This window comes from Pteropus medius, unplaced genomic scaffold (assembly GCF_902729225.1).
Source record: "Pteropus medius unplaced genomic scaffold, Ma_sr-lr_union100, whole genome shotgun sequence".
NCBI lineage: Eukaryota > Metazoa > Chordata > Mammalia > Chiroptera > Pteropodidae > Pteropus > Pteropus medius.
The window spans coordinates 7621565-7644293 of NW_024350325.1; the positions used below are offsets into that span (position 1 = coordinate 7621565).

Here is a 22729-nt window from a genome sequence, read left to right on the forward strand (position 1 = left end):
TTCCAGCAATTTTGTCTGGAAGAGGGCCAAATCTGGAAGTCAAAAAAAGAAAATACCTAAAGGGGAAAGGGATTAAGAAGTACAAACTTCCAGTTATGTCAAAAGGATGTAATATACAGGATAGAGAATAGAGTTGACAATATCATAATAGCTATGTACAGTGACAGATGGTTACTAGACTTACTGTTGCGATCATTTCATAAGGAATATAAATGTTGAATCATTATGTTATACACCTGAAACTAATATATTTTAAATCAACTATAATTAAAAATAAATTTTAAAAAGAAAAGGAACACCTCACAGGGACAGAAGTTTTGATAGTGAACAACAATGAAAATATCTCAAGATACCACTTGCTATAGAGTCACTGTCCTCTTTAGAAATGGGAAGAAAAAATTCTCTCATTAGCTGGCTGTAGGAATAAACATCTGATCAATGTCACCTAGAGCCATAGAAAAAAGTAGTCAAGAAAGGAGAAAAGAGTAAGAAATAAACAGCAAAATAGAAACGATGAGAGGAAGGATCAGAGCGGATAAAGAAGCAGATGAGATGAGAAGCAGTGACAGATATTGGAAAAGGTGATGAGTACATTCCAAAAGGAAAAAAAGAGATCACTGAAGTAGGGATCCTATATACCTCAACAATCTCCTGGGACTTCCGGGCATGGCCAAGCTATCACATTTGGTGGTCATTCATCAACAAAGGATTCCCTTAACCATTGTATTCTTTAAGAATGCAAGGAATGAGTACATTTTAAAACGACTTCTGTGAAACGGTTAAAATGAAAATACTATTTTAAAAGGCAGCAATTTATTCATTTAATAAACTGAAATAAAGCGCGAACATGGATCCGGGCTACACTCATCATTGCTTTTGAAGGGACAATTACTGGGTTGGACTCCCAGTCCCAAGGACGCCCCCTTCCCAAGTCCTCCAGTGGAAACGGCATTAGTACGCAGCCCTGGCCAGCCTCAGGCAATATCGCAGCGCCCCAGTTGCTGGCGGTTTAAGGAACTCCGCTGCGTTCACTTGTCTTCGTGCTATTGTACAAATTAAGGTAATGGGTTTCCACGCGATTTGACTGGGGAAGAACCCAAGAAACTAACCCCCACGTTTTTAACTGAAGTAAATATCTAAATACTTCTGCTTGCTAGAGAGGTCCCGAACTCCAGTGATCAGGACTGAAAACACCCAAGCCCACTTCGGTTGGCTTCCTGTTCCGTGGGGGAGTGTCTAATGGCACCTGCCTCGCGTTGAGTTCTGCTTTCGCAGAGTTTGACTCGGTGCGTCCCGGGGTGAGGGGATTTTACAAAGTGGTCTGAGAAGTCTGTGGCCGTAGGAACGTCAATTAACTCCACATTTCCGTAGCGTGGCTCGCAGCCTGGCCGCGGCGGAGGCTACGACGAACCAGGCGCAGCCGGGCCCCGGGAGAGAGCCCGCAGCCCCAGAGGGCGGTGGGCGCCCCGGGAGCGGTGAGGGGAGCTCGGACGCCACGCGCCGCTGGCTCCGCGAGCGACTCGCGCACCCGGGAAAGAGCTTTGGGGAAGGGGGCGCGGACGCGGGAACGCGGAGTCGGGCCGGCGGGGGCGCCGTCGGCGAGGCTCGCGCAGCCGCACTCGGCGCGCCGACTCCGGGCTCCTCCTCCCGGCTCCGTAGTAAGCATGGCGGCGGCAGCGTTCGTGGTCCCTCGGGTGAAACAGAAAGCGGGAGCTACGCGGAGAGGGAGCGAAGAGCGGGGCTGAGGCGGCGCCGTCACTGCCGGGAAACCACCCCAAGAGTCAGTGCGCCGGCGGCCGCGGCGGCCCCGAGAGCCGGCTCTGCCGCCAAGGTAGAGCGAGAACGATCAGGAACCCGAAGAAGAGGCGCCAGGGTAGCCGCCTCCCTCCGCCCCAGAGCGGCGTGACTGTGAGGTGAGGCGCGGGCGCTCGCTTCGGGAAAGGTGGGGGAGACCCAGCCGTCCCTGTCGCGTCCCGCCCCTTAGCCGGCGCCACGGAAACCGTTAGGCTGGGGCCGAGGGGTCGGAGCTGGGGGCCGGGGGCCCGGGGCGCCGAGCGCGGCTCCGGCCCGTCGAGGGCCCGGCTCCCTCCGTTCCGCAGGCGCGCCGGGGGCCGAGGGGAGTGGGGCCGGGGACGCGACGCGACCACTAGCGGGGCACCTGCCAGGCCTGAGTCTCACCGCCAGGCGATAGCGGGGGCGCGGCCCGGCCACCCGCCCGAGGCGGCGGCGCGGGGGCGCGGGCGGCCCTCCCACAGCCTCCGGGGCCGCGGGCTCGCGGCGAGCAGCGCCGCTCGGAGGCGCGGGGGTCGGGAGCGGAGCCCTCTGGAAGGAATCGTCGAGCGGCCGCGGCGCCTTCGGCTTTGGCGCCCGGCAGCCGCCGAACTTGAAACGCTTTTCTGAAGAGAGTTTTCCCCGCTCATCTTGGGGTTAAAACCTCGAAAACCCGCCCTTGCGTGTTTGATTCTGTCGCGCTGGTGGCAGTACCTGTCCTTCCCTCTCCTCGGAGGAGTTAACCACCTGTTCAGTCAGGAGGGTGACTCGAGGCTGCAGCCCTCGCCCTATTTTAACAGCCTGAATCTTTGAACTTTTGACAAGGCTGTGAAGGGATTTCATGCATAGGTAAAGGAAAATGAACAAATAATTTAGTCATAAAATCGCGGGTACTGCGGCAGCTGTTTTAATTAATGTAATTGTTCATCGTTCTTTTATTGAACTGTTAGCGTTAAAAGCCTTGGGATATTTTCTTTTTTTGTCGGGGGAGGGGATGTGTAATGGTTGCTGAGGTGCTAAGAATCGTGAATTAGAGATTTTCCTTTTGAAATTTTATTTAAGTTCCTTTGGACACCTTCGTGTCTGAGCATCTATTAACTAAGAATAACAGGCTGACAAGATTTTTTTTACAGTATAATCCTTATGTATGTGTTCACTGTGGACTTTTAAAACTGAGCAACATAATTATTTTGCTTCTTAACTGTGGTCTGTGTTTTTAGTTCTTGAAACCAAAGTTGGTGTGTGTTTATTTGTATTATAAGAATGAAATAGCAGTTGAGCTGTTATTATAATATTTTATCACCATGCGCTTACCAGCACTAGTGCTAAACATATGCCACTTACGAGTTAGAGCCATATGTTAGGCAGAAACTAATTGAGTTTTGTGGCTACAGTTTTGTGTTTAGACAAATATTTAGTTTTCATATATTTGCTAAATCCGTAGTTCTTGCCATTGTGTACGTTTTGTTTAAAACACCTAAAATATTCAAGAAAAATTAGTCATTTTTGATATTTTCTTGGTTGAATAGATTTTTCTCACATGAGATAGAGTACCCACTGAGATGGTGGACTTCAACAGAAAACAGTGATAAAAAGGATTTCTAACCTATCTTTTACAGCACAACTTAAAATTTTGCTTTCAGCTTTTTAGCCCACTGATAATTCTTGCCAATACTAATAATACCAGTTAGTGGGAAGAAGGGATGATGACTTGACAAGAAAAAAAATCCTGTTATAATTTTTATGAATAATTTCATATTTAAAAACTTAAGCACTACCAGAGTAAATTTTACTATATTTTCTTCTTTCCTTGCATAGATCATCTTTCAGTTTTCTTGTGTAGGTTAACTGAAAATTTTTAATTCCAGGCTGGCTGCCTTTAGCCACCTGTATGCTTCTGAATTAACTCCCTCTTTTTCTCTTTGTCTGAATCCTCAAAATCATTTAACGTTCAGGAAGAATAAACTTCTAGTTAACTCTGGCTTCAGTCAAACAGAATTATGAGGGTAATTTGCTTTTCCGAAATTAATGATACAGCTTCGAAAAAAACTGATTCTAGGATTACCTTTTGATGTCATCTGTGTCATCACTTCATAGAAGAGTAATTGAGAGCTGATTTATTTTACCGTGCATTTAATAATTGTTTTGTGAAATTTTTACAGTATAAAGCGTATTTTATTTCTAAATAAAAAATTTCTTTCTCTTCTCTGATAAGCTAGGCATAGGTCAGAACTAAAACACATGTAAAACCCAGAAAAAAAAGAAGGGATGCATGATTAATATTCTCATTGTATTTTGTAGCTTTACTTAGGTGAAGAACATTTAATTTATAATTTATCTGTTTTTAGTTTAGACTCGAGTAATATTTATGCTTCTTCAAAAATATTTGTAGTTTTTTGTTTATACATCCGAAGCTTGTGCACTTTATATTGTGCTCATATTTTTAAAATACTATTTAATGAAGTAACCTAAAGAGTCTATTTTAATGCTTTTGGTGCCTTTTTAATGAAAATGGGTCTAGGTGGTGTCTTTTGAGAGTAATTTAGGGATATGCACATGATTTCCAATTTTATTAGCCAGGTAATCAAAAGGTAAATTTTTCTTTTTTTATTCTTAGCAATTTCTAGCAGACTTCAAATAAATTTACAATATTGTAAATCCAAAGATTTAGAATACTGTGCATGTCTATTCCATTGGATCTTTTAGTTCTTCAGTTTATGACATCGCAGAAAAAGAAAAAAATGGCCCGTATGGATATCAGTGTCAAGAGCTACTTGTTAAAAAGAAATGAATGGCCAATAGTGTTGAAATGTGAATTTTTTTTTACATGTATTATGAGCTTTTATAATTTTTTTCACTTTTTAGTTCTCAGTTTATTTCAGAGTATTTTAGAGGATGGTGAACTGTTAAAGTGGGGATACAGACAAAAGCAGTGTGATGATGTGCTTCCTTCAGTTTACCAACTAGTTGGTAATACTAGGCTAACACACAGGAAATCATTAGGAAAAAATAAGATGGTATTATTAAATTGTGTGGCGAGGACTGTAATTTAAAGGAAAGCAAGGCCACTAAGGGCTAGAACAATCCTGAGGCATTTGGGGAAAGTCAGACTTGAAGCTTAGGAAAGATTTAGATAGCAAAAGGAAAGACATTCCAAAAAGACTGACAGACAGAGCTGGAAGTAGTAGCAAGGAGACATTCTGAGAGCATCCAAGGACAAGTATTAGGAGGAAGAAAGAAAGGTTCCTTTGAGATTTTGGCTAAGCTTTAGGGGCACAGTCAAGAGAGAAATAGGCAGGGCTGAACAAGATAGGTTGGCTGTATCATTATGAACCCATCATTGAAAGAACTATATATCTACTTTGACATATTCATAGCTTAAGCTTTATAAAGGATTGCTTACATGTTTTATATGTGTTTGTTTATTATAGCTTAGATCAGGGCTTGGCAGACTTTTTCTGTATTGTGCCAGATAGTAAATATTGTAGGCCTCATGGGCCGCTGAGAGTCTCTGTTGAATTTAATTTTTAATTTTTTAATTTTTTTCAATCTTTTAAAAATATAAAAAGCATTCTTGGTTCAAGGGCCAAACAAATAGGCCAGCTTTGGGCAGGATTTGGCCACTGGGCCTAGTTTGACTACTGTCTAATAATTGGCTAGGTAATTGACCATATAGCACATAATGTGAGGCTCCTTATATCATTTTTGTACATGGTTGATGTGTTTTGTTATGACTGTCACTTATATTTTTCTCTATGTTATAGTAAAAATAACATGTAGAAGTAAATAATATTGTAATTGTTATTTTGTGGCCACACTTGTAGCAACAGCCCAGGCTAGGTCTCAGAACTAGGAAGTGAAAGAAGAAAAGCTTTTGAGCCAGGCCGTAGAGCAGTGAAAATCACTACACCGAAGCTGGATTTAGAATTTGTATATGATTATCAACTGTCTGTTCTGGCTTTACATATTTTAAATTACAACTGGCATTTTAGAAACCTTAGCTCTAGGGTACTGGTGGCCTGTAAGTAACAACAGGGGAGCAGACAGTAGGAAACCTGGTTTTTAAAAGTTTTCTAGGATGGGTAAGTAAAGAGACAAAACAATTGGACATCCCTCAATAACTCCAAGGAGTCACTGTTTATACAGAACAGTTTAATTATTGATATTTACAGTGATAAGCTTGAGTCATCAAGAAAAGATGATATTGTGTGCAGATTAAAGTAGAGAAAAAAGACCTAGAAATCTCTCTTAAAATATTTCCATTAAGATTGTTTAAAGATAAGTTTCGATGATTTAAAGGGCAAGTATCAGTTATTCTGAAAATTGATTTATATAAAATATCTCTTCAAAATTTCTGTATTTATAAATGTATATTTCTAAGGCAGTTCTCTTCAGCACATTGTGTTTCATGTACCATTATCAGGTGAATAGTGGTGTCTCTGGTTATGGTTGTATGAATCAGTCAGTTAGGGTTACTCTATTTTATGTTATCCGGAAAGCAAGAATATAGCATAAGAACATTCCTTCATTCAGCAGGCATTAGTAAATACATTCTGTGTATCAGGGATAGTATTAGGTGCTGGAAAAAGTAAAGATGTGTAGGATGGAGAGCTGCTTGGGTGAAATCAGTATTTTTTTTTTCCCGTTTAAAAGCATAAAACCAATTAAAACCCCAAAACTTAAGTTAACTATATTTTTATTTATACTAGCATTTTCCATACTTTGCAAACGTATATACTGTCTTAAGTTTTAAGGCAGTACAAACCTTTTGAACTAAATGTTAGCCTTCATAAGTTGCTACCTAATAAAACTTTTTTTTTTTTAATTTACAATTCATTGTCCTTACCCCCCACCCTTTTGTCAGTGCTTGAAACAGCTTCATTATTCTAGCTGTTTCCATTTCCTAGATAGATAAAATACCTTGACTGTTAGTTCTAACTTCACTTGTATTAGTCATATGATCTCAGGTTGGTGTTTTCAGTCTTAGGTTCCAAATCCTTAAAATGGAGAATAACATCTATCCTGTTTCTCCACAAATATATTTTGAGCACCAAAAGAAATGTTGGAAAATTTGAAAACATTAAAGTACCATATAAGTGCTTATATTAATACTGCTTATGTTGATTTGTTGAAAGCAACGCTGCCTTTTTGTAGTAAGACCAGAAATCATGAATTCAAGTTGTATCCTCCAAAGTTATGTAAATATGCTTGCAATAAACATTTGGTTTACTCAGAAGTTTTGACTGCTTTCTTGGCATAGAGAATGCATATAGGAGCTTTCTTTCATTCTTATTAACCTTTCAGTGTAGTCCCTATCCAATGCCTCTGTTCTTTTTGCTAGCAATACTAATCAATTCCAAGCAGCTTCAGGTATTCTTTCCAAAATGGGGTTAAAAATATGCAAAAGTGAATTCCTTATGGTTTTCTTTTTTCAAGTAGAAACTATTTCTGTATCTATAGTAATAAGATCCATTCATTGAACTCTGACTGGATTTTGGGCCCTGTAGTTTTAGGCTCTGGTTATTCCTTAAATCTTAAACAGACCTGCCAGATATGTGGTAGCACTCTCGTTTTACAGATGAAACTATTACTTCTGATTGACTTCCATGTCTACCTTCCTCCCTCACTTCTTGAGATCTCTTATGTTCTAGTTGTTAGAAATACAAAATAAGAATGATATGTACACTTTGAAATAAACCTTGGTGTAAAAGTTATCTAAATTTGATAAATTGTGTTAATCAGCCTCTATTAGAAATGTCTGAAAGGTACTGTTTTCTGTTTTCTTCTTCAGAAGTCACATGTTAAGATATATTTGACCAGGATAATTTTTAAAATTTAGGTGATTTCTTCGTTATCTAACTCCCCAGTGGGGCATGGAATCTTCCTGCTTGTTTGAGGGGGGTGGGGAGCAGTCTAAGCAGTTACTTAAGTACATTTTAAAGCACAGTTAAGATTTTTCTTTTGCAGAAATAGGTGTCATATATAACAACTACTTTTGAGATTTAACTTCAGTAAGTAATTTCATCTATTTCAAAATCAATTTTTCTTAATATTTGCTTAAATAAAAAGAAAAGTGAAAACATAATTTATAATCACTGATTTCAATGTTTACATTTTCTAGATTTTTTTGTTTGCCATTCTCAATTATAGTTTTGTTAAGACTTGATTTTTTTCCATGTAATATTTTCATTTGCAATATGTGGTTTTTTTCTCACATTTTAGTTAATAGTTTATGAAGTACCTTTTTTGTTTCTTTCATAAGTGTTAGGACCAGCTATTTCCGATACTTCAGATTAGTAGGTAAACTGTTATTCCTCAAGTTTCATAGTATGCTAACAATTTTATTTGTTTTATTAGTAGGTAAACTGTTATGCCTCAAGTTTCATAGTATGCTAACAATTTTATTTGTTTTTTAACAATTTTATTTATATGACTAATACAATTATAGGCGTAACTGTCTTTCTAATCCATTTTGCAGACTGCTTCCAGGCAAATATTTTAAAAAATATGAATTTATTCAAATCATCGCTTAATTTTAGAAATTAAAATCACATGACAATTTCAGCTGCATCAATTATGTCTTCAGTCTCTATTTCAGAGTCTATACTCTGTTGATATCCTGTGACTATATCCATTTCCCACCACTTTTCAACTTTGTAGTATAAAGAGCATATATTTTACGTTAGATGTATATAGGTTTATTTGTTGATTTTTTCCCCTTATTGGCTGTATGTAAATATGAGCGTGTTACTTTACCTCCGTGAATCTTAGTTTCTTCACTTTAGAGAGGGGATCTGGCCTTAGAATTGGCTGATATGTGTGGGTCAGAGAAAGCCTTTTCAGGTGAGACAGCAAACTTAGGTGTCATGAAAAAAAGCAAGCAATAGATTGGGATTAACTATTTGACATGTAATAGACAAAGTTAATATTCAAAGTATACAAAGTGTGCCTACAAATCAGTGTTGAAAAGACAGCCTGGTGGAAAATGAGAAAAAATGTAAGCAACAAATTTATAAAAGTAGAAATCCAGCCAATAAAATATTGAAGAGATACTCAACCACACCAGTAATCTCAGAAGTTACAATTAAAACATCAATAAGCTTTGATTTTTAAAAAATCTTTACTGATAAAATTGGCAGAATTTGGATAACTTTACATTAGTAAGTGTCAAAATGGAAAGTAGGCACTCAAACTATTGAAGTGTGTATAATTAGCTTCATCTTTTTAGGAGAAAATTTTGGCAGTATCTTTAATTTTTAGAAGTGCATACTTCTGAACCAGAAGTTTCATTTCTATATGTCCATAATACAGAAATACTATGATAGGTTCATAGAGAGTGTTGCGTGGTTATTCCTTGCAGAGGAGTTAATGTATGAAGAAAAATGGAAGCTTTTACAGTATAATATTAGGCAGCCATGAAAAAGAATGAAGTAGATACAAATGTGCTTCTTTAGGAAAATCTTAAGATATTTTACATGAAAAAGCAAGACATTTTGCCAGTACTTATGATTTCATTTATGTAACAACCACTGTCAGAATATCTCATATACCAAGTAAGTACAGAGAAGTTGTACTTACTTGGGTAGCTGTAGAAGTGGAAGTTAGATTTGGAGGCAGGAGGCAGAGTTAAAAATGATGTCTGTCTGTATGTTTTTAAGTACTGTATAAAACATATAACTTTTGTGATGTTACAAAAATAATAAAACACGAGAGGGTTTATATTGGTGATTATGATTAGCCCTTGTTAGAACTGTACCTGCTAGTTGGACAGCCTTGATTTATGTCTCTTTTCTCTGGGTAATTTTTAATAACCCTTCCTTTTACTTGCAGAAGAAGCTTCCCAATTGGTGTCTGAAGTCATTGGTGCTTTTTAAAATAGCAATTTCAGTATAGTATTGTGTCTAAAGCTATGTTATAGTGAGTTAAAGAAGTGAGAATTACAGACTAGTGATTCTCAACCTTTATAACCATACCTGCCCTCCAAGACAATTCTAGTGTACTTTATTTTCTGAATTTCTGATATCAAAGTGATTTTCTTCTTCAAGTATAAAACATATACCTGGATATTAGTATATCCATATACCTGGATATTTTGGTCCCCTCTTTTAATATTAGAACCTAATATTTTAAGAAAGTTATTGGTACATTTCAGGAGAAACGTCAGCAGCTTAAGATGAAGACAAAGTAAATAGGAAGATTTTTTTAAAACTACGATGACGGAATATGAGCATGTTTAGGCAGTTTTTAACCCAGGCATAGTTGTAGATTTATAAACAAAGAATTCGATTACCTCGGAAATGAGAACATTAACTACTGAGTTCTACAGACAAATCTTTTTTTCTCATGGAAAATACAGAAATGTTTCTTGGTTTTCTTATGATAAAATTCTCTATTTGGAAGGAGTTAATGAAGGAAAAATGTTAAATATGGAGAAGTTATAGTAACCAGTAGGAATTCAAATCCTTCTGTTGTGAACCTAGATGCTAATGTGATGAATTAAATGGTCAAGAACTTTTAAACAATGATGACTGTAATTACAGTCAAAATTACAGTGTCAAAACACATTGGATGAGGTTAATGGCATGTTAGACATTGCTGAAGAAAGGATTAGTGGACATGAAGACATAGCAATAGAAACTATCCACAATGAAACAGAGAAAAGAGAATTGTTTAAAAAGATGAACCGAAAAAATATTTGAAGAAATAATGGCCAATTTTTTCCAAATTTGTTAAAAACTATAAACCGAGAAACGTTAAGCGTAGGAAAGATGAATAAAAATGGCACCAAGGAACATCATAATCAAATTGCTTAAAATTAGTGATAAAAAGGAAAACAACCTTAAAAGCAACCAAAGAAAAACAGAACAAAGGTAAAGGTAACATTTCTCATCAGGAACAATATATAATCTAGACAATAATGGAGCAGTATCTTTAAAACAAACTGTCAACCTAGGATTCTTTACCCAGCAAAAGTATCTTTCAAAAAACAAAGGCAAAATGAAGACTCTTCAAACATACAAAAGCTGAAAGAATTCATTACCTTTGGTCCTTTACTAATAGGCATGTTAAATGGAGTCCTTCAAGCAGAAGGAAAATTAAACCATATGTATACCTAGACCTACAGAAAAGAATGAGGAGCATTGAAAACGGTGATGGCATGGGTAAATAAGAGTTTAATATCTTTAAAAGACAGTTGACTTTTACGTAAAAATAATGAGTGTAGAGTTTATAACATGTAAAAGTAAAATATAATAGCACAAGGAAGGAGAGAAATTGCAGGTGTATTATAAGGTCCTTATACTTACACCTGAAGTAGTGTAAGTTAAACTTATACTGTTTATATGGTGATGTTAGACTGTGAACAGTTAAAGTATGTTAAGTTAAAGATGCGTATTATAAACCCTAAAGCAGCCTCTAAAGTAACAAAACAGAATTATAGTTTGTAAGCAACAAGGGAAGTAAAATGATATCATAAGGAATAATCCAGAACAAAACAGAAAAAGAAGAAAAAGGGAATGCAGAATACATGGGACAAATAGAAAACAAATAGTAGAATGGTAGAGTTAAACCCAACCATATCAATAATCACGTTACATACTGATGGTCTAAACACTATAAAGGCAGAGATCATATCAATAATCACGTTACATACTGATGGTCTAAACACTATCAATAATCATGTTACATACTGATGGTCTAAACACTATAATTAAAGGCAGAGATCATTGGATTAGATTTTTGTTTTTAAATCAAGACCCAAGTATACCACATCTGTAAGAAGCCCACTTTAAATATAAAAACATATGTTACAAGATTGGAAAAGTTACACTATGCTAACACTATCCCCCAAAAAAGCTGGAGTGACTATATTAGATCAGAAGTTTGATTTAAGTACAGACTATTGCTAAAGATAAAGAGAGACATTTTATGGTAATAAAGGAATTAATTCATCAAGGGAACATAGTCCTAAATTTTCATGCATGTAATGAAAGGTTCAGATTACATGATGGAACTGCAAAAAAAAAATATGCAATTTTAGCAGAGACTCCAATACCCCTCTCTCAAAAATTGATAGAACAAGTAGAATGTAAAACCTAAAACTATACAATTTTATGTAGAAAACAGAAAATTTTTGTGACCTTGGACTAGACAAAGATCTCTTTAGATAGTACCAAAACACCATAAAATAACAAATTGATAAGTTGGACTTCATCATAATTAAAACTTCTATTTCACAAAGAACATTGGTGAGAGAATGCAAATACAGGCCACAGACTAAGAGAAAATCTCTTTTTTTTTTTTTTTTTAAATGCCTACAGCACCTGGACTTCCTAGGTAGTCCCCCATCCAAGTACTAACCAGGCCCAATCCTGCTTAGCTTCCAAGATCAGACATTGGACTTGTTCAGGGTGGCATGGCCCATGGACCGTGGCTCCACTGGGATGTGAACCCAGGACCTTCTGCATGTAAAGCAGACGTGCTAACTGCTGCACTATGGAATCACATCTGAGATAATCTTTGTAAACCACTTAACTTGACAGAGAACTGGTATCCAGAATATATAAAGCACTATCAAAACTGAGTAATAAGAAAACAAAACAACCCTGTAACAAAAAGGGCCAAAATATTGAACAGATACTTAACTAAAAAGCTATAGAGTGGCAAATAAGTCCATGAAAACATGTGGAACATCATTAGTTATAAAAATGCAAAGGCTAGGATTATAAATAGGAAAATTTGGGGGGGAATGATAGGTAGGTTCATTATCTTGATTATAGTAATGATTTCATGAGTGTATGCATGTGTCAAAATTTATCAAGTATGTGCACTTTAAATGTCATTTGTTATATGTTAATTATATCTCAAAGCTATTTTTAAAATTTAGAACAGTCGCCATGTTGTATGTGTTTATACATGTTTGTTTAATATCCCAATAACATTTGAAAGTTCCTTTTTTTTTTTTTTTTTTTACCCTGTAGGAAATAGCAGTTTCAATCTAAGAGGAAGTTGATTTGGCTCAATTTATTTGGTTGAAATATCCAAAGGCAATATCATAAGGCCTCATTAAACTTGATTATTTTACAAACTTTTTTTTCTCCTTAAGGAAACTATTTTTATCTATTTCTAGTTGAACAAGAACGTATTCACATCTAGGATGGGGCCTTCAAGAATGAAGTATACCTTACACTGTTATCAACTCGACATCTTCATTATCACTTAATACTTAGGTACAAGTTAGTTTTACATCTGTATGTTCATGGTATTAGCCAGCATCATCTTAACTTGGCAACTTATTAGAAATGTGTTATTGGGCCCTACCCCATAATTGTTGAATTAGAAGCTCTAGATGTGGAGTCCAACAATCTGTTTTTATAAGCCCTAGAGTGATTCTGATACATGCCAACATTTGAAAACCACAGTCTTAGAGCAACAGTGAGAGTTTAAATACTTAGATACTGGTAATGGTAGAACTCGTTTCAAGAAATCTCACATGATGGCATACTTAAGATTTGTGCATTTAATCACATATGAATTTTGCCTTCAAAAAAGATAATAAATATTTAATAATAGTTAATGAGAGATGACCTAAAGTGTTTATACTGAAGTAGGAACTTTGCAGACAGTTTATATTGTCTGCAACTTTGAAATGCAGTTTTTTATAAGATGGATAGAGGAATGCATGTGATAAAGGAAATGTTAATTTTAGAATTTAAATGGCAAGTGTATGGTATACACTGTTTATTATTTCAGCTTTCTCATAGATTTGAAACTTTTCATGATAAAATAAAAATTTCTTACATGACTCCTTTTTAAGTTTTTGTGCAAGAGAAATGTGCTCAGATATGCACTTAGACAAAATAATTGTAGGTGGTTATAAAATTTTAGTATCTTAACAGTAATGGGTAAGTATAGAAGACTATATTTCAATACATTCATACTGCATTTATTTACTGTAGTAATTGGCTACTTGAGATTTTTCTAGTCAAATGATTTTATGGGAAAATATTTCCCAAGTATTTCTGACTCTAAATGCAATACTGGAGGACCGCTTCTTTTTTTTTTTATTGTAATACTCTTAGTTGCACTTTTTTTTTGTACTAAATCTTGTACAAGTATTCTTTTTATACTTCCAATGACCAAAGAAATAGAAATGAGGAAAGAACAAGAAGCCTGAATTATGAATCATAAGTCTTTTGAATAATCAAGAGTTGTATTTTTTCCTGTATTATCAGTCATTTAAAATTGATAGCACTATCCTTACTATCCTTTTCCTGTTTTACTCTCTGTACAAGTACAAATTTCTTCTATAAATTAAAAAAAAAGCACAATCGTCCTTTAATATCCTAATGAAAGTTTAAGATGAACTAAAATAATGCATTTAATTGCATATATTTTAACAGTCAAGTTTCTGGAGTACAGTTAAGATCAAACAGGATAATTGCAGGAATGCATTAGTCTAGAGAAAAATGATCTAATATAATTTTATTATTAAATCTGTAAAGTATTTGGTTTAGGTTTCTGATAAGAAATAATAGGATGATTTCGCAGATTGGTTCCTGTGACATCTGAGGAAATTATACTACAGGTTATTTCAAGTGCCTTTAAAAAAAAAAAAAAATCTAATGTCAAATTTAGAAGCTAGGAAATCCAAAAGTTAAAAAAATGATAGCGGTTTAAATTGGAAAAATGCAATTTAGGATATTAGTTTGTAAGATGAAATTAGTCATTTGAATTAGGTCCAAATTCAAGCAAAATTTATTGAAATTTCTCTGAAAAGGTATTTAGATGGTTGATAAGCCAAATGTGATTCTGTAGTTGCCTGGGCCTCTTCAAGACTGACCACTTTTAAATCAAAATTTTAATGAAAATGGTATAACTATCCACATTACAAAAAAAAAATAGGAAATAGAAAAAAAATTGTTACGTAATTCTACCATCTTAATGCAATTGCTACTGAGATTTTAATATTTTTACTTAATGTTTTTTCATATGTATATTTTCAGGTATTCTTGAATTTTAGTTTTAAGTGTGCTACTAAAACTTTTTGGAGTATATAATAATTTTATGATTTCAGATATGGAGTCCTATATTTTTTAGTTTCATTGATTTAGGCAAATCAGAAGACCAAAAAATACATTGGATTTCTCATTCTAAATGTACATACTTTTCCTATAGGTCCTTCAATTATGCTTTGGCTGTCATCCAAAGAGGATCCTGCTTTGTATTTTCTAACATATTTTTTAAACAAGTAGAGCTGAAGTTTCAAACCCCAGGCCAAGCCCATTATCATGAGCTAACTACCTTAGATTCTAGGTCTATCTAGGCCATTGTCATTATAACAGCAGCATACTTAGAATAGAAGAAATTTAGATAGAATGGATGGATATGAGTGAGGTTAAGGAAGAAAAACTGGCAAACTATATGAGTAAGAAAACTCATATAGGTTCAGCATTATAGCAATGACTGAGAAAACAGTACTCTTTCTAAACTTGATAGAGTCATAGACTGAGCTGCCCCCTCCCCCCACCCCAAATTCATATGTTGAAACCCTAACCCCCAATGTGATTGTATTTGGAGGTAGGGCCTTTGGGAGGGATTTCTGTTTGGAAGCGTTTGTGAGGTTGGAGCCCCCATGTGGATTAACGCCCTTGTTAGAAGAGGAAGAGAGCAGAGCTTTCTCTTGGCTTTGTGAAGGTAAAACAAGAAGATAGCCATCTGCAGGCCAAAAAGAGAGCCCTCACCAAGAACTGATAATACTGGCACCCAGATATTGGACTTCCCAGACTCCAAAACTGTGAGAAATAAATGTCTGCTCTTTTAGCCACCCAGTCTGTGATATTTTTTTCCAGCAGCCCAAGCTAAGACTGTAATTGGTACTGATATGTAGAGTGCTGCTATAACAAATGTGTAAAAGTGTGGAATGGAAGCAGCTTTAGAACTGGGAAATGGGTGGAGGTTGGAAAAGTTTTGATGTGCATGCTAGAAAAAGCAAAGATTGCTGTTAAGGAACTGGTGACTGGTGAGAGCTAAGAAAGAAAAGAGCTGGAGAGAAAACATCTCTCTTAGAGAATATGTAAATAATCATTAACAGAATGTTTGTAGAAATATGGATTTAAAACTAAAGGCCATTCTGATGAAGTTTCAGATGGGAATGAGAAACATTGTTATTGGATAATAGAGAAAAGGTGATCCTTAATATGAAGGGACAGAACTTGACCGAGTTGTATTCATGTTCTAGTGTTTGGTGGAAGGTAGAACTTGTGAGTGGTAAAACTGGATATTTAGCTGAGGATGTTTCTAAGCAAAATGTTGAATAGTAGCTTGGTTCTTTCTGGCCACTTACAGTAAAATGTGAGAGGGGAGATATGAATTGAAGAAGGATTTGTTAACTAAAAAGGAACCAGAACTTAAGGATTCGGAAAATTCTCAGCTTATCCATATTGCAAAAAATGAGGATGCATGTTTGGAAGAGAACACCAAGAGTGTGGCTGACCAACTGTTTGATAAGGATATTAGTGTGGGTGTGAGCCATGGACCTAATCAGCATCTCAGCAGAAGCCAAGAAGAGAGATGGAATTATACTGGCAAAAACATTGCCAGCTGGGACTAAAGGAAAAAGAGAAAATGGAAGGGAATGAAGCCTGGCTACGAACCTCTATTATCCTTCAAGAAAAAGGAAGAAGGACCCAACAGCTGATTCAGAGGTCATCAGGGCTGCCACTGCCACCACAGGTCAGAGTACACAGGCTTGAGGAGAGGGCTACCTGCACCTAAGGTTCAGAGGATTGGACCTCTGCCCAACAAAGCCATTTTAGTGGTCTCCATCAAGCTGAAGGAATGTCTCTGGTGGTGATTCCACACCCCATTGGGTCCAAAGGGCAGAGCGTGGAACCAAAGAGATTATTATTGAGCCTTAAGGTCTAATGGTATTTCCCTGCTAGGTTTTGAACTTGTTTGGTACCTGTCACCCTTTCTTCCTTCTGATTTCTAGTTTTGGAATGGGAATGTCTATCCCACCATTGTATTTTGGAAGCAAGTAACTTAGCTGATTTCACAGATTCATGGCTGGAGAGGAATTTTGCCCCAGGATGAATTGTACTTATTCAAATCTGATTTAGATGAGACTTCAGACTTCAGAGTTTATGTTTAAATGAGTTAAGACTTGTTGGCCTGGAATGAAGGTATTTTGCATGCAAGAAGGACATGAATTTTGAGGGGCTAAAGGAATAATGTATGGTCTGAATATGTTCTTCCAAAATTGATATGTTGAAGCCCTAACCTCTAATGTGATAGTTTTAAGAGGAGTGACCTTTGGGATGCAATTAGGTATAGATGAGGTCATGAAAGTGAAGCCTACATGATGGGGTTAGTGCCCTTATAATCGAAGAAAAGGAAGAGACCAAAGCTGCTTCATGTGAAGAAGAGCAAGAAGGTCATGTGAAGATAGAACAAGAACGTGGCTCTTAGCAAGCCAGGAAGAGAACCCTCACCAAAAACCTGACGATGCTGGCACCCAAATCAAGAACTATGAGAAATATCTGTTGTTTAAGCCACCCAGTCTATGGTATTTTGTAACAGCAGGAGCAAAGTCTTGCAACTATTTTTCTCCTGTTCCGTAGGTTACCTTTTCACTCTGTTGAATGTGTCCTCTGATGCATAAAAGTTTTCAAGTTTGATGTAATCCCAGTTGTCTATTTTTGCTTTTGTGGCTTTTGCTTTCAGTGTCATATCTAAGAAATTATTAGCAAGCTTTCTCCTTGTTTTCTTGGAGTTTTATAGTTTTGGGTCATACAATTAGATCTTTAATCTATTTTAATTTTTATATATGTTGTAAGATAAGGGTCAGACTACTTTCTTTTGCGGGTGAATATCACGCATTTGTTGAAGAGACTGTCCTTTTCCCATTGAGTGGTTTTGGAACTCTTGTTGAAGGTCATTTGACCATATACGTGAGAGTTCATTTCTGGCCTCTCTATTCTCTTCTGTTGGCGTATTTGTCTTTATTCCAGTACCACTCACTGTGTTGATTACTGTGGCTTTGTAATATGTTTTGAAATCAGGAAGTTTGAGTCACCCAACTTCGTTCTTTTTCAAAATGGTTCGGGCTGTTCAGGATCCCTTGAGATTCCAGATGAATTTTAGAATGAATTTTTTTTTTCTGCAAGAAATGCTATTTAGATTTTTGACAGATTGCATTGACTTTGTAGATTGCTTAGAGTAGTACGGACATCATCATAATATTAAGTTTTCCAATCTGTAAACATAGGATATCTTTTTAGAATGTCTTCTTTCTTTTAGCAATACGTTGTAGTTTTCAGCATACAAATCTTTCACCTCTTTGATTAGATTTATTCCTAAATATTGTACTCTTTTTTTTGTAATTACAGATAGAATTGTTTTTTTAATTTTCTTTTCAGATTATTCGGTTAGTGTATAGAAATGCAACTGATTGTTAAATGCTGGTTTTGTATCTTGTTTTTTTACTGAATTTTTTTTTTTTTTTTAATTTAGGTCTTTCCAAATATAAGGTTACGTCGTCTGTGAACAAAGATAGTTTTACATCTTCATTTCCAATTTCGATGTCTCTTATTTCTTTTTGGGGCCTAATTGCTCTGGCTGGGACTTCCAATACTATGTCCAATATTATGAATGGATGTGGTGAGACGGGGCCATCCTTGCATTGCTCTGAATTTTAGAAGAAAAGCTTTCGGTTTTTCATCATTGAGTATGATGTTAGCTGTGGGCTTTATGTTGAGGTAGGGCCCTTCTATTCCTAGTTTATTGACTGTTTTTATTATGAAAGGAGATTGAATCTTGTCAAATGCTTTTCCTGGATCAGTTGAGATGATTAAGTGGTCATTTTAACTTGCAAAAATAGTTTTATGAATTATACACACCAAGGTACATAGTGTACAGCTCATAGAACAATGCATTGGCAGTTATTGCATAACAGCCTCCCAAATCTAGACATAGGACAATACCAGCACCCCAGAAACTACTTTCATGCTCCTTCCAGTCCCCATTCTCTCTTCTTCTCAAAAGGCAGTTGCTATCCTGACTTTTAATATCATAGATTGGTTTATCAGTTTTTGAACTTTCTGTAAATAAAGTTGCGTAGTATGTATTCTATGTCTGAGTCACAGTTTATTTTTAAAATTTATTTGTGCTGTTCCCTGTATTAATTTTCATTGCTATATAGTAGTCCAATTGGATGAATCAGGTACACTTTACCATTTACTGTGGAGGGACATGTAGAGTGTTTACAGTTTGGGCCCATTAAAGAATAATGCTGCTGTGTACCTTCATGGACTTATCTTTTGGTACACATGTGCATGCATTTCTTTTTGGTATATACTAGGAGTCTAATAGCTGGATCATAACTGAGTCATAGAATATTTATATGTTCAGCTTTGATAGATAATGTTAAATTGGTTTCTGGAGTGATTTTATGAGTTTTCATGCCATATGAGTGTGCCAGTTGCTCAGTACTGTCACTAATACTTGATATTGTCAGTCTTTTTCATTTTTATTATCCAATTGAGTGTGTGGTGGTATTTCATTATGGTTTTTAATTTGCTTTTTCCTAGTACTTAGTTAATTTGAGAATCTTTTTATATGTTTATTGGTCTCTTGAGCTTATACTTTTGTGAAGAGCATATTCAATTTCTTTGACACTTTCTATTTTTAAATCAATAGTAGAAGGCCTGTATATATGTTAAATATGTGGTCTTTTTCAATTATGTTTGTTATAAGTATCAGTCTGACTTGCCTTTGCATTCTCTTAAAGATATTTATTTTCATTTTTTAATAAAAAATATTTTCTTTATTTTTCAATTACAGTTGACATACAAAACTATATTAGTTTCTGATATACACACAGTGATTAGACATGTATATAACTTACCAAATGATCACCCAATAAAACTGATAGCCATCTGACACCATACATAGTTATTACAATACTACTGACTATATTCCCTATACTGTATATCCCTGTGACTATTTTGTAACTACCAATTTGTATCTCTTAATCCTCTCCCCGACTTCGCGTATCCCAATTCCCACTCCCCCCCACACACAATCAAAATGCTTTCTCAATAAGCCTGTTTCTGTTTTGTTTGTTTATCCTTTCTCTAGATTCCACATGTAAATCATATCATAAGACATTTGTCTTTCTCTGTTTGGCTTGCTCCACTCAGCACAGTACCCTCTGGGTCTTTCCATTTTGTTACAGATGGCAAGATTTCATTCATTCTTATGGCTGAGTAACATTCCATTATATATATGTACCACCTCTTCTCTATCTATTCTTCTATTGATAGACACCCAGGTTGTCTCCATGTCTTTGCTATTGTAAATAATGCTACAGTTAACATGGATGCACATGTCCCTTTGAAGAAATGTTTTGGATTTCTTTGGACAAATACCCAGAAGTGGAATTGCTGGGTCCTTCTTTGTTTCTTCTTATAGCCTTTGTTTTAAAGTCTGTTTTGTCTGGTGTACTATTGCTATCCCAGCCTTTTTCTCTTTCTTTTCCTTTTGTTTTATTTTCATTTTCATGAAATATCTTTTTCCATCTCTTTACTTTCTGGCTATGTATGTCTTTGATCTGAGTTGAGTCTCTTGTAGGCAGTATAGGTAAGGGTCTTGTTTTCTTCTCCATTCAGCCATCCTATGTATTCTGATTGAAGCATTTAATCCACTTATATTTAAAGTTAATAGTTGGTAGATGCGTAGTTATTGTCATTTTCAATTCATATTTTTTATCTTTTTTTTTTTTTTTTAAAGAAGTTTCTAACATTTCTGCGGTACTAGCTTGGTGGTGATGAACTCTTGTTAGCTTTTTCTTGTTTGGGAAACTTTATCGGTCCTTCAATTCTAAATAATAGCATTGCTGGGTAGAGTAATCTGGGTTGTACATCCTTGCTTTTCAGCACTTTGACTATTTTGTGCCCCTTATTTTGTGCCTCTGGCCTGCAAAGGTTCTGTTGAGAAATCAGCTGACATTCAATGGGCTCTCTCTTGTTGGTAACTAGCTGATATTCTGCTGCTGCTTTTAAGATTCTCTCTTTGTTTTAAGCTTTGTCATTTTAATTATGATGTGTCTTGGTGTGGACCTCTTTGAGATCATGGTTCATTTTGTTTGGGACTCTCTGCACTTCCTAGGCTTGTATGTTTATTTCATCCTACAGGTTAGGGAAGTATTCTGTCATTATTTCTTCAAATAGGTTTTCAGTTCCTTGTTCTCTCTTCCCTTCTGGTATCCCTATGGTGTGAATGTTAGCATGCTTGATGTTGTCCCAGTGGCCTCTTAAACTGTCCCATTATTTTGGACTTTTTTTTTCTTGTCGCTGTTCAAATTGGGTGTTTTCTGCTACCTTATCTTCCAAATCGCTTATTTGATCCTCTGCTTCATCTTATTTCCTGTTAATTCCCTTTAGTGTATTCTTCATTTCAGTTATCGTATTATTTCACTTGTTTATGTTTTCCGTCTCCATTTATGTGTTTCTTATCTCTTCATCAGAGTTCTCACTGAGATCAATGAGCATCCTTACAATCAGTGTTTTGAACTCTGCATCTGGTAGATTGCGTCTCTCCATTTTGTTTAGTTCTTGTTCTGGAGCTTTGTTCTGTTCTTTCATTTGGGACATATTTCTTTGTCTTCCCATTTTGGCTGCCTCCCTATGTTTGTTCCTATGTATTTGGTAGAGCTTCTATGTTTCCCGGTCTTAGTAGAGTGGCCTTATGTAGTAGGTGTGCTGTGGAGCACAGTGGCACAGTCTTCCTGGTCACCTGAGCTAGGTGCTCCAGGTGTGTTCCTTGTGTTGTTTGAATGTGCCCTCCTGTTTTAGTTGAGCCTTTATTGCTATTTGTACATCAGTGTGAGGGATTGACCCTTGGGTTGATTGGTTGTGAGGACTGGCTGGTGACTGGTTGAATAGCTGATGTGCAGGTGCTGAGCAGAATTCGCTTTAGCATGTCTGTGGGGCCTACTGAGTCTGCCCTTTGGATGTGTCATTTGTGGAGGTGCTTAGGCAGTGCTCTGGTGTGATTTGAAGCTGGCCATCATGTGTATTGGTTCTGGGGCCTCTTGGGAGGGGTTCTCTTGCGGGCCAAGAATAGCCGCTGCCTGTGCCCTGCTGTGGAGCCCATTGATAGGAGACACAATGTGATCTGCAGATGGTTGCCACTTGTGTTGGTCTTGGAGGTGCCTGGGAAATGCTAAGCTGGGAACTGAGGTTGGCAGCCACTAATGCCTAGTTTGGGCTGCTTAACAAGAGGCATTGGGCATGCTTCAGCCACATGCTGCTTATTTGGGTTTGTGAACCTTTGAGAGATTTTAGACAAGTCTGCAACATGATCCCAAATGGGCCATTTGTATGGAAAAGTCACTGGAAGTGGCTTGGGTGGGCCTATAAGTTGTTGGTGTGGGCTCTCAGGGAATCACCAGGGTGGGGCATATGGCGTTAGCCGGGTGGATGGAGACTTAGAATGCTGCTTGGCCTCTGTCTGTTCACTAGGTGGAGAGAGAGTTCAGCAAAGGGACAATGGTTTATGCTAGCACTTCTGTCTGGGAGAAAGCTGCCCTTCCACACCTTGCCCTGAATCCAGCCATTCATTTCCTCCCTGTATGTCCCCAGTGTTTTTCTAGCTGCTGCCTCAGTGCTGGAGCTCAGAGTGAGTGAGTCGGCCAGCACGTAATTCCATGAGTGGGTCTTTGAAGAGGAACCCCTGGAACTTCAGCCACCTTCTGTCTCACTCAGACCAAACCCCCGCTGGTTTTATTATTTGTTTGTTTGTTTTTTATTTTTTAAAAAATATGGAATGCTTCACAAATTTGCATATCATTCCTGCACAAGGGCCATGCTAATCTTCTCTGTATCATTCCAATTTTAGCGTATGTGCTGCTGAAGCGAGCACCTCCCCTGGTTTTAACAGCCAGAAGTTATGGGGACTT

General features: G+C 36.8%; 1 protein-coding gene and 1 non-coding gene across 3 annotated transcripts in view; one reads left to right on the forward strand and one right to left on the reverse strand.

Moving 5' to 3' along the window:
* Positions 1-1644: 1644 nt before the first annotated feature.
* Positions 1645-22729, forward strand: part of FNDC3A (fibronectin type III domain containing 3A) — a 187249-nt gene continuing 166164 nt past the window's right edge. The window contains exon 1 of one of the 2 annotated variants that reach the window (XM_039839369.1): positions 1645-1913. The gene's annotated coding sequence lies outside the window, so the exon portion shown is untranslated. The remainder of the gene's footprint in view (positions 1914-22729) is intronic. The other variant, XM_039839371.1, reaches the window with a different exon arrangement.
* LOC120583922 (U6 spliceosomal RNA) lies at positions 22586-22692 on the reverse strand. Its single transcript, XR_005647897.1, has one exon. It is a non-coding gene; the product is annotated as a U6 spliceosomal RNA (small nuclear RNA).